Raw genomic sequence first — 12,356 nt, 5'->3', positions numbered from 1 at the left:
ATTTTTTTTTTTAAATTGGCTCATTTAGATTTAGGGCTACTGATTGAAACATTTGAGCTCTCTTCGAAGTCTATGGTGGCTGAACTTTTTACCATATGTCGGGACCCTTGGGTTACATGTTGGGGACATGTTCCTGCAAACATTCATCTACTTGATGCAAGTAGTTTGTTTCAGGACAGAGTATTTGTGGGATATTTATTTAGGACCACCTCTAATGGTAAGTGAATTTATATCGGTAAGAAACAGAGAAGCTCGTTATCAAGCCTATTTTGTGCCAAAACGCTTAGATCCACGTAACTGGAGACTAGGAATAGATTTTCTATTACCTCATGTAATAGGAATCCTTAAACATTAAATTTCCGACAGCCACCTTCAAATGGAATGCACTCCAGTACTTGCATGCACCAGCTCCTGTCAGCCCCCTGTAGCACGATTGCGGAGGACCGAACCGTCTATCATAGCAGACAGTGGGGCTTTTTAGAAAGATAAATGCATATATATATATAAGTTTGGACGCACCTCATTTAAAGGTTTTTCTGTATTTTCATGACTATGAAAATTGTACATTCACACTGAAGGCATCAAAACTATGAATTACCACATGTGGAATTATATACTTAACAAAAAAGTGTGAAACAACTGAAAATGTCTCATATTCTAGGTTCTTCAAAGTAGCCTCCTTTTGCTTTGATGACTGCTTTGCACACTCTTGGCATTCTCTTGATGAGCTTCAAGAGGTAGTCACCGGAAATGGTTTTCACTTCACAGGTGTGCCCTGTCAGGTTTAATAAGTGGGATTTCTTGCCTTATAAATGGGGTTGGGACCATCAGTTGTGTTGTGCAGAAGTCTGGTGGATACACAGCTGATAGTCCTACTGAATAGACTGTTAGAATTTGTATTATGGCAAGAAAAAAGCAGCTAAGTAAAGAAAAACGAGTGGCCATCATTACTTTAACAAATGAAGGTCAGTCAGTGCGAAAAATTGGGCAAACTTTGAAAGTGTCCACAAGTGCAGTTGCAAAAACCATCAAGCGCTACAAAAAAACTGGATCACATGAGGACCGCCCCAGGAAAGGAAGACCAAGAGTCACCTCTGCTTCTGAGGATAAGTTTATCCGAGTCACCAGCCTCAGAAATCGCAGGTTAACAGCAGCTCAGATTAGAGACCAGGTCAATGCCACACAGAGTTATAGCAGCAGACACATCTCTTCAACAACTGTTAAGAGGAGACTTTGTGCAGCAGGCCTTCATGGTAAAATAGCTGCTAGGAAACCACTGCTAAGGACAGGCAACAAGCAGAAGAGACTTGTTTGGGCTAAAGAACACAAGGAATGGACATTAGACCAGTGGAAATCTGTACTTTGGTCTGAGGAGTCCAAGTTTGAGATCTTTGGTTCCAACCACCGTGTCATTGTGCGACGCAGAAAAGGTGAACGGATGGACTCTACATGCCTGGTTCCCACCGTGAAGCATGGAGGAGGAGGTGTGATGGTGTGGGGGTGCTTTGCTGGTGACACTGTTGGGGATTTATTCAAAATTGAAGGCATACTGAACCAGCATGGCTACCACAGCATCTTGCAGCGGCATGCTATTCCATCTGGTTTGCGTTTAGTTGGACCATCATTTATTTTTCAACAGGACAATGACCCAAAACACACCTCCAGGCTGTGTAAGGGCTATTTGACCAAGAAGGAGAGTGATGGGGTGCTACGCCAGATGACCTGGCCTCCACACTCACTACACCTCAACCCAATCGAGATGGTTTGGAGTGAGCTGGACCGCAGAGTGAAGGCAAAAGGGCCAACAAGTGCTAAGCATCTCTGGGAACTCCTTCAAGATTGTTGGAAGACCATTTCCGGTGACTACCTTATGAAGCTCATCAAGAGAATGCCAAGAGTGTGCAAAGCAGTCATCAAAGCAAAAGGTGGCTACTTTGAAGAACCTAGAATATAAGATATATTTTCAGTTGTTTCACACTTTTTTGTTAAGTATATAATTCCACATGTGTTAATTCATAGTTTTGATGCCTTCAGTGTGAATGTACAATTTTCATAGTCATGAAAATACAGAAAAATCTTTAAATGAGAAGGTGTGTCCAAACTTTTGGTCTGTACTGTATATATAACACCTCTTTTCTTCCATTAATAATAAAGAAAGGAAAAAAAACATATTTGGTATTGCCACATCCATAAGAGATCAATCTGTCAAAATATAAAATGAATTAACCCAATTGTTGAGGATCTAAATAAAAACACCAGAAATGAGGTTTTTTTGGTAACCTCACCTCTCTAAAAAAAAAAAAAAAAACAACGCAATGAACAGCGATCAAAACGTATCTACCCCATAGTGGTATCGTTAAAAAATGTTAACTCGCTATGTAAAAATACAAGCCTTCACGCATCTCCATCAAAGGGAAAAATAAAAATGTTATGGGTCTTGGAAAATGGCAACACACAGTCAAAACCATTTTTTCCCCAAAATTCTAAATTATTTCTCATCACTTGAATAGAAAAACAACCTATACAAACTTGGTATTGCTGTAATCTTATTGACCTGGAGAATAATAATAATAATCTTTATTTTTATATAGCGCTAACATATTCCGCAGTGCTTTACATCCATTATCGTTGCTGTCCCCATTGGGGCTCACAATCTATATTCCCTATCAGTATGTGTTTGGAGTGTGGGAGGAAAACCGAGGAAACCCACACAAACACAGGGAGAACATACAAACTCCTTGCAGATGATGTCCTTGGTGGGATGTGAACCCAGGACCCCAGTGCTGCAAGGCTACAGTGCTAACCACTGCGCCACCTTGCTGCCCCTATCATCATTTTCCCTCACAATTAATACAGTAAAAATAAAATCCAAAACACATTGGTGGAATTGCATATTTTTTTCACCATTTCATCTCACTTAGAATTTTTTCCCCATTTTTCCTTTAAATATCTATTTCAACTGAAGCTCTTGCACGAAGCGGAGACAAAAGGACAAAAATAAATAAATATTCTGTGCTCCTTTAAAGGGGCTGTCTGAAACCTAAAAAATTGAATAGTATCCTCTCTTTTTAATTAAAAAAAAATAGCACTTTTCTAATGTACTTCAATTAAAAATTCCCTACCATTCCCTCACTATTGTAACTTCCTGTGTTTTTTTTTTTTTACATCAGATAATGTATCATTTGAGTATCCCAGTATGCACATGGGATTCTCAAACAAGACGTCATCAGGGGGCTGGCGCTGCTGCCATCTGAGGCCATCTTTTCAGGGGCTGGGAGATTCTTTGCTATACTGAGAGTGGTTGGCAGCAGCAGTAATCATAAATAAAATGGGGATAAAAACTAACTTTTATTGATATTGTTTAAAATGGAAAAATTGCCTAGCAAACACATGTATAATAGAGTGAGAAGACACATCAAGCAATATGAGAAAAGTGCCCAACATCAATGGTGCAAGTATAAAATTGGTCGGGTCTCACCTATATGGTCAAAGAAGAGCTGTCCGAGGATTCAGGATAAGGAGATAATATGAATACGGGTACGAATGATGGGGGGCTGTGCACGACGGGAGGAGGATGATGGGGGGGCCGTGCTCGCCGGGAGGAGGATGATGGGGGGGCCATGCTCGCCGGGAGGAGAATGATGGGGGGGCCGTGATCGCCGGGAGGAGGATGATGGGGGGGCCGTGCTCGCTGGGAGGAGGATGATGGGGGGGCCGTGCTCGCCGGGAGGAGAATGATGGGGGGGCCGTGATCGCCGGGAGGAGGATGATGGAGGGGCCGTGCTCGCTGGGAGGAGGATGGTGGGGGGCCATGCACGCCGGGAGGAGGATGATGGGGCCACATTCTAGTATGGTGCACTATATGGGGCCATTATACTGTGGGGCACCATATGGGGCCATTATACAGAGGGCTCGGCGACTTTGATGAGCAGTGTAGTTACTGAGGTGACTGCTCATCACAGCCGCCGGGTCTCGGGGAGCGCAGCAGGACCCGGAGTGGCTGCTGCTACGGCCTGTGGAGCTTCGTTCTCTGAACAAGGCTCCATAGCCTTTGGACGTCAGATATGAGAATCGTCGGAATAGAGATCAGATGATCGCAGCTTCAAGTAAGAAATACAGTATAAAGAAAAAAGATATCTAATCCCAGCCTGTGCGATACTCCCCAGACATATGTATCTAATCCCATCATCATGCTCATGGGCTGATATTTTTAGGCTGGGAAGGGCCCAATAACCAAGGACCTTTGCAACCTGATATCACCCCGCAGCTGTCTGCTTTACCTTGCTTGGCTACGAAAAATTGGGGGGGGACCCCACATCTGTTTTTTTCATTTATTAGGGTAAACACCCTTTAGTGCTACATAAAAGGCACTAAAGGATGCAAGTTTATTGTATGTATTATTGTGAAATTCTATACCTACTGGACGTTTATTCTATTACACCCCTACTCCCTTAGTGGACAGAGCAAGGTTACACATTTCTAAGGGAGCAGTGGTGTAATCTGTGACCCCACTCGGTCCATGTCTATGGGAGTAGTAATATGGTGGACAGAGCGTGGGTCACACATTACACCACTGCTCCCTTAGAAGTGGACGGACTGGTGTCGCCTGAAGTGTAGCTAGGGTTTTGGTTTGGGATGATGAAACTTCTAAATGGGTCCCTAACCACATAACCCTGATTACAACTATGGTGGTGCACCCTAATAGTACATATAGGAGAACCTCAGCAGATAACCGCAATGTTACTAAAAATATAAAATACCCCATACAGTAGAATGCACTCCCCATCGGCCTCCATACAGTAGAATGTACTGCCCTTCGAGAGTATCCGCGTATCTAACCCCAGTTTATGATACAGCTAGCAGCACCATCTAACAGAATCTGTGATTCCGTCCGTCTTCTGTGACACTGTACTTGTCAGTATCACTGGCAATCGCCAACAAAATGGCTATACACTGATCCTAAACTTCATCCTCTCTTATCCTGTTACATGAGCAGATCCAGCCCACATTTACTGCAGTCGTAATGTGAGCTAGTTGTACACTAGGTTTTCATGGCAAATTTCAGCTACTGCTCCCCCCCCTAGTGTTTAAAAGTGGAAATACCAAATCTTTTTTCATACTTACTTCATTAAACACAAATGATACTCTTTATAAAAATTAAAACATTAATACTTTAACCCCTTCGCGACCTTGGGATTTACAGTTTTTGCATTTTTGTTTTTTGCTCCCCTGGTTCTCAGAGCCATAGCATTTTTTTTTTTTTTGGCCAATATGGCCATGTGAGGGCTTATTTTTTGCGGGACTAGTTGTAATTTTAAACGCCATTACTAGTTTTACCATATCGTGTACTGGAAAATGGGAAAAAAATTCCACTAGGTGGCGCTCATAGTAATCTTTACATGACAACCACTGGAGTCTGCTGCAGACCCAGGGTTGTCATGCCCACCCATCGTTGACCCGCGATCATGTGATGGGGTCACTGATGGGCGGGGCTAACGCCGCGCTTCCTGCACGGCGATGTTAAATGCCGTTGTCAGAGATTGACAGCGGCATTTAGCATGTTAACAGTCGCGGGTGGATCGCGATTCCACCCGCGGCTGTTGCAGGCACATGTCAGCTATAATAATCATCTGACATGTGCTCGGTTCAGTGCGGGCTCAACGCCGGAGCCCTCACTGAACCGGGGGTAATGGCCTGGGGCGTACTAATACGCCCCAGGCCAGTAAGGGGTTCATTTTTTCAATTGTTGAAATTTTTTTTATGGCACCTTCTCTTTAAACTACTCGAGTGTTGCTTTAGCAGTATGCTTTGGGTCATTGTCTTGTTGGAAGGTAAACCTCCGTCCCAGTCGCAAATCACTGACAGACTGAAACAGGTTTTGCTCAAGAATATCCCTGAATTTTGTACCATCCATCTTCCCTTTGACTTGGACCATTTTTGATGTCCCTGCTGCTGATAAACATCCCCATAGCATGATGCTGCCACCACCATATTTCCCTGTGGGGATATTGTTCTTGGGGTGATGAGCTGTGTTGGTTTGCCCCAGACTCAGCGTTTACCTTGGTGGCCAAAAAGTTCAATTTTGGTCTCATCTGACCAGGGCCGGCTCCAGGTTTTTCTGGGCCCTGGGCGAAAGTCTCAGTGGGCCCCTTTAACACATACCACGATTCATGATGCACAGATACCGCAGAGAAATATATATATATATTACAATGCCAAAGATTTCACTTCTTACATTACATGACCAATATCTATTGTACATTCCACAATAGCTCAGAAACCGGCAAATCGCTCCACATAGTATACTGACCCTCATAAAATGCTCCATACGGAATACTGGCCCCCATATAATGCTCCATACAGAATACTGGCCCCCATAAAATGCTTCATACGGAACACTGGCCCCCATATAACGCTCCATATAGAATACTGGCCCCCATATAACGCTCCATACAGAATAATGGCCCCCATAAAACACTCCATACAGGATACTGGTCCCCATATAATGCCCTATGCAGGCTGTTCCCCCCCACATAATGCCCTATGCAGGCTGTCCCCCCCCCCCCCCCATATAATGCCCCATGCAGGATATCCCTTTCTCCCCCATGTAATGCCCCATGTAGAATGTCCCTTTCCCCCACCATATAATGCCCCATGCAGGAAATCACCCCCCTCTCTTTATAATGCCCCTTGCAGGATGTTACCCCTTCTCTTTATAATGCCCCATGCAGGATGTCACCCCCCTGAGACGTCACAGGGAGCGTACAGCAGGAAGACAGTGGATCTGTGGAGGCACGGGGTGAGGTAAGTATCCGGCTGCCGGGGCCCTGAGCAAGCGGGGGGGGAAGGACGGGCGCTGGCACCACTCTCCTCCGCCCATAGCCTGGCAGGGTGGCCGACCACGAGAGGGCCCCCCGCCTGCTCAGGTCCCCGGGTGCTGATGCCGGCCCTGCATCTGACCATAGCACCTTTCTCCATACATTTAGGGAGTGTCCCACATGTCATTTGGCAAACTCAAAACAAGGCTTACAATTTTTTTTTTTGTGTAAGTGAAGACTTTTTTTCTAATCCCCTCCACGACAGCACCAACAGGAGGTTGCCTCCCCATCCTAATTGGGGACAGGAAACACAAAAGGTTTAAATAGCCCCCCACCCCCACCCTCAGTGTTTTTCCTGTCCTTAAGCGTCTAAGAGGTTTCCTTCTGGAGGGCTGTGGCTGGCAAGCAACTTCTCCAATTTTTCTTCTCCATTTTTTTGTACCATAAGCTGGGCCGCCTTGGATCGATCGCCTGTGCCTTCCTTCCCTGCACTGCTCCTGCTCTGGACCGCACTATCCTCCTGCGCCTTTAAAATGCTGGATGGTGAGGGAGGCCTCGGGGCCTCCTGTAGCCTCCCAGCCAGTTTACGTTTTCTTCTCCGGGCACCGCACATGCCGCTCTCCTCCGGAGCTTCTCTGGCGGTGTGGAGCGTGCATGGGACGTGACATTCGCCGGCGATTCAGTGAAGCACGACGTCACTTCCTTTTGCGTTCCACGGTGGAACGCAACGCCATTTTACTGGGATATTTGAACTGCGCTAAGCGCCAAAATGACAGGACCTGACGTCAGGAGAGGGGAGATCTCATCGTATGAGGAATGCACTGGATCTCGGTTTCCTGGATAAAAAGGCCCTGATTGAAGACACCATAAGGTAGGACTGGGGTTCTAATGATGGATGTGTCTTCTGTTAAAGCTGCATCTGCAGAGCCCAGTGCAATCCCTGACCCAGTGAGTATATCCTGTAAGGGTAGGTCCCCCTGGAGCAGGATCCGTACTTATGTCTTCCTTTTTTTTTTTTTTTTTTAGGGTGACAAGGATCCTGCACCAAAGTCAAAAGAAAAGTCGCAAGTGTGTCATGTGCAAAAAAAAAACCTCCCATCTGCCCACAAAAAGGCTCTGTCAGCGAAAATCATCCGAGAGGAACAACTCTCTTTAATGAATGAAGTCAGAGGAATGGTGCGACAGGAGATCCAGTCGTCCTTAGCCACCTTCTCACAATCCTATTCTGGAGGTCCCCCAGTGTCAAAAAAGAGGAAATACGCCCTAGAAAATAGCTTAGACTCGGAGGCAGAAAATTCAGCTCCGAAGGAATGGTTGGAGGAGTGCGAAATTTCTCCAATTTACAACACCAAGCAAGAAGATAAAAAATTCTTATTTTCCTCTGATGACAAGGAGGAACTCTTGCTCGCTGTCTGAAACGCAATGGGAGTAGAAGAAGAGAAAACGTCATGCACTTTCCAAGATGAGCTGCTCTGGGCGATAAGACCAAGAAGGAAAATGGTGTTCCCCATCCATGACAATGTTCAGAACTTAATTCTGGATGCATGGGAGTTTCCCATCCCATCCCGCTTCCCCTTGGATGAGGACGTCTCCAAATGCTGGACAAAAATTCCTAAAGTTGACATTCAGGTAGCCAGAGTAGCAAAAAAAGGCTAACATAGCTTTTGAGGACTCCACCTAGCTTAAAGATCCTCTTGACCGTAAGATGGATAGTCTGCTGAAGAAGTCCTGGGAGACTTCGGTGGCCGCCCTAAGAACAAATGTCGCATCCACCTTGTTCCGTTGGTTACATCAGTTGGAGGATCATATCAAGGGAGGTACCCTTAGAGAAGATCAGCTGGATTCCTAAGGGACGCCTCCACAGAGTCTGTCTGGATAGCAGCTTCGGTTCTCTCTAACTCCGCAAGAAGAGCGCTATGGTTAAAGATGTGGAGACATCCTATCCAAATTATGCTCCATACCCTTCAGTGGGGGAACGTGTTCGGTCCAGCATTGGACGATTTACTGGAAAAGGTAACCGATAAAAATTAAGTTTCTCCCTGAGCTGAAAACCCTCAAAAGAAGGCCCTTTCATCCCAGGGGGTCTTCGAAAGGATCTGGCCTAAGAAAATGGGTGACCAATATTCAAATTTCAGAGAATTAAGAGAGATAGAGGAACCCTAAGGGCAGCAGGTTCTATACTCTAGGGAACTCGCGTCAGAATTTACTTAGACAACATAACGACGGTGGCCCATCTACATCATCTGGGCAGTACAAAGTTCAGGAGCCTATGAGAAGTCTCGGCAAGAATTTTTCTTAGGGCAAAACATCATCTCTCTCTATCGGCCAATCATCTAAAAGGCGAAAATATTCAGGTGGACTTCCTGAGCAGGACTGATCTAAATCCGGGGGAATTGCGGCCCAGTTCAAAGAATCGTTGAGAAGCAAGAAGATTCAGCGAGAACCAGGCCCTGTCCATTAGGGAGCCTTATTCGAAAATCCTTGACGACAGAATAGTCCTCTGCCTAGACTCTTCTTTCCTTCCAAAAGTATCATCTCCTTTTCATATGTCGCAAGAGATAATTCTTCCATCCTTTTGTCAAAATCCAAAGTACAAAAAGGAATCCGAGTTCCATTCTTTAAATGTTGTAAGAAACATCCTCTACTATCTAAAACAGATGGAACTTTGGAGGAAAGATCAAAACCTTTTTGTCCAATACTGGGGACAAAATAAAGGGAAGAAAGCCTCCAAGAGCTCTCTAGCAAGCTGAGTTAAAAAAGCAATCACGGAATCTTAGAAGAATCAAGACTTGTCTCCTCCTGAGTCACTAAAAGCTCATTCCACCAGAGCCATGTCTGTCTCTTGGGCTGAAAGGGCCGGAGCTGCTACCTGGTCCTCTGTTCATACCAAGCATTACAGATTTGATTTCTGTAAAGGATTTAGCCTTCGGCTGGAAAGTCCTCCAGGCTATAGTTCCTCCCTAAGATTATTCTTTGCTATTTCTCCTGTTGGTGCTGTCGTGGAGGGGATTAGAGAAAATAGAATTACACTTACCTGTAATTCGGTTTCTAAAACCCTCTATGTCAGCACGGGTAATCCCCCCCCCCTTGAAACTTTATGTTCATTTAAATTCCTTGGTGCTAATAAATAATTCAATCATTCATACTGTGTTGTCCTTGGAAAAACACCGAGGGAGGGGGAGGGCTATTTGAACCTCTTGTGTTCCCTGTTGTAATTACCGGTAAGTGTAATTCTATTTTCTGCCCTCTCTTCCATAAAGAACACCTTTAGTGTGTGGCTTATTGTTATCATATGGACAGATGCTCCAGTCTCTGCTTGGGAACTCTGTAGCTCCTTCAAGGTTACCTTTGGTTTATGAGCTGCCTCCTTGATTAATGCCCTCCTTGCCAGGGCTGAGAGTTTTGGTGGGAGGCCCTCTCTTGGCAGGTTTGTTGTAATACCATGTTCTTTCCATTTGATGATAATAGATTTGATGATGATCAGGGATCTTTTTTATAACACAACTTTGCTCCTGACTTGTTTGGAGATCTTGGTCTGAATGGTGTTGTTTGGTTAGTGGTGCCTATTGCTTAACGGTGTTGCAGCCTCTGTGGCCTTTCAGGAAAGGTGTGTGTATATTCTGACAGACCATGTGCACTTAGATTGTACACAGGATGACTTCCTTTCACGAAGCATGTGACTTATGAAAGTAATTAATTGCTTGCACCAGAAATTTTCATAACAAAAGGGGTGAATACATATGCACATGCCAATTTTTATTTACTGTATCCCATAAATTTAATTTGTCTATTTTTCTCACTTCACAAACTTAGACTATTTAGTGCTGATGCATCATAGAATCATAGAATATTAGAGTTGGAAGGGACCTCCAGGGTCATCGTGTCAAACCCCCTGCTCAATGCAGAATTCACTAAACCATCTCAAGAAGATGTTTGTCTAGCCTCTGTTTGAAGACTTCCATTGAAGGAAAACTCACCACCTCTCGCCACAGCCTGTTCCACTCATTGATCACCCTCACTGTCAAAAAGTTTTTTCTAATATCTTCTTCCATTCAGTTTCATTCCATTGCTTCTAGTCTTTGTGCAAATGAGAATAAAGCTCATCCCTCTGCAGTGTGACATCCCTTCAGATATTTGTAGACCGCTATTAAGTCTCCTCTTAGCCTTCTTTTTTGCAAGCTAAACATTCCCAGATCCTTTAACTGTTCCTTGTAGGACATAGTTTGCAGTCCAATCACCATTTTGGTAGCTCTTCTCTGAACTTTCTCCAGTTTTTCGATGTCTTTTTTTTTTTTTTTTTTTTTTTTTAAATAACTGGTGCACACACACATCAAATTGCAAATTATTTAAACACAGATTGTAATGTAGCAAAATAGGTAATAAACTAAGGGTGTGAATACTTTCGCAAGCCACTGTAACACTAGGAGGAACAAGTACCTGATCTGTTTAGTGTCCACTTTTCTTAATATAACATAGCAAACACTTTTATATAAATGGAAAACCCCCTTTAAGCGACAATGGATAGTGGACTTCACCAAAATCTAATCACCTTCTACCATCTACTTAAAAAAAATTAAAATAAGTGCAAGATTGCAGCTGTTCATTACTATCCAAAGAGATTAGGAGGTCCAAAAATTCAACCGTATAAGAGGTGAAATGGTGTGTGAAATTTAGACCTAAATCAGTGATATTTATGTCCTTAAAGGGGGTTTTCTCACAAACAAAAGTCCATTTTTTCCATTATTTGTGAGCTGGACGTCTGCAAGACGTCTGCCAGCGTAGCGTAGAAGTGTAGCATAAATATGTATTGCAGAAGTTCCTGTCTGTTTTCACTCTCTTCTATAATCCTTCACTTTCTATTGACCCCTCTAATCCCTACACCTAGTAAGGAACTGGTCATCTCTTCCTCCATCCTCCCCATCCACCTCACCTCTTCCTCTGAACTATTCCTCAACATACCGTCCTGCATCTCTAAGCACAGACAGCCACCTCATGCCCTCTCCTGCTCCCACCTGCTAACACTTTCTCCTCTTCTCACTACTGGTGATATCTCTCCAAATCCCGCCCCCCCACCACATCCCCACAGTCACTTCTAGCTTTCATCCTAGATCTAGCACACATTTACGCAACCTCTTTAATCTTATACCCATCCACCCAGCCCCTGCTTCCCCAGTACCACTAACAGAAGCTCTATGGAACGCTCGCTCCGTCTGCAACCAACTTTCCTACATCCATGAGCTTGTCATCACTAACAAACTTTCTTTCCTCGCCATCACCGAAACTTTGCTCACCCCCTCTACAGCTGCACTTTAGTACGGCGGACTCCACCTTTCCCACACCCCCGGCTGCAAACATGGTGGAGGAGTTGGCTTTTTCCTGTCAGACAACTGCTCCTTCCCACATATCCCACTGCCACCCTCCATTACTCTTCCCTCTTTTGAAGTGCACTGCTTGCGCATTTGCTCCCCCTCCAACTGGCTGTCATTCACCGTCCCCCAGGGCAAGCCACCACCTTCTTAGACCACCTCACCACCTGGC

The 12,356-nt window shown here is 44.5% G+C and overlaps 1 protein-coding gene across 1 annotated transcript in view; it reads left to right on the top strand.

The window, feature by feature from the left end:
- LOC141273822 (uncharacterized) overlaps positions 1-12,356 on the top strand; it is a 75,501-nt gene that overhangs the window by 15,190 nt on the left and 47,955 nt on the right. The gene's annotated exons all lie outside the window — the stretch shown is intronic.

Source organism: Phyllobates terribilis, unplaced genomic scaffold, assembly GCF_046119375.1.
Source record: "Phyllobates terribilis strain yellow unplaced genomic scaffold, ASM4611937v1 Scaffold_5__5_contigs__length_657084704, whole genome shotgun sequence".
NCBI classification, from domain to species: Eukaryota; Metazoa; Chordata; class Amphibia; order Anura; family Dendrobatidae; genus Phyllobates; species Phyllobates terribilis.
This window is presented reverse-complemented; position numbering and strand designations above follow the sequence as displayed.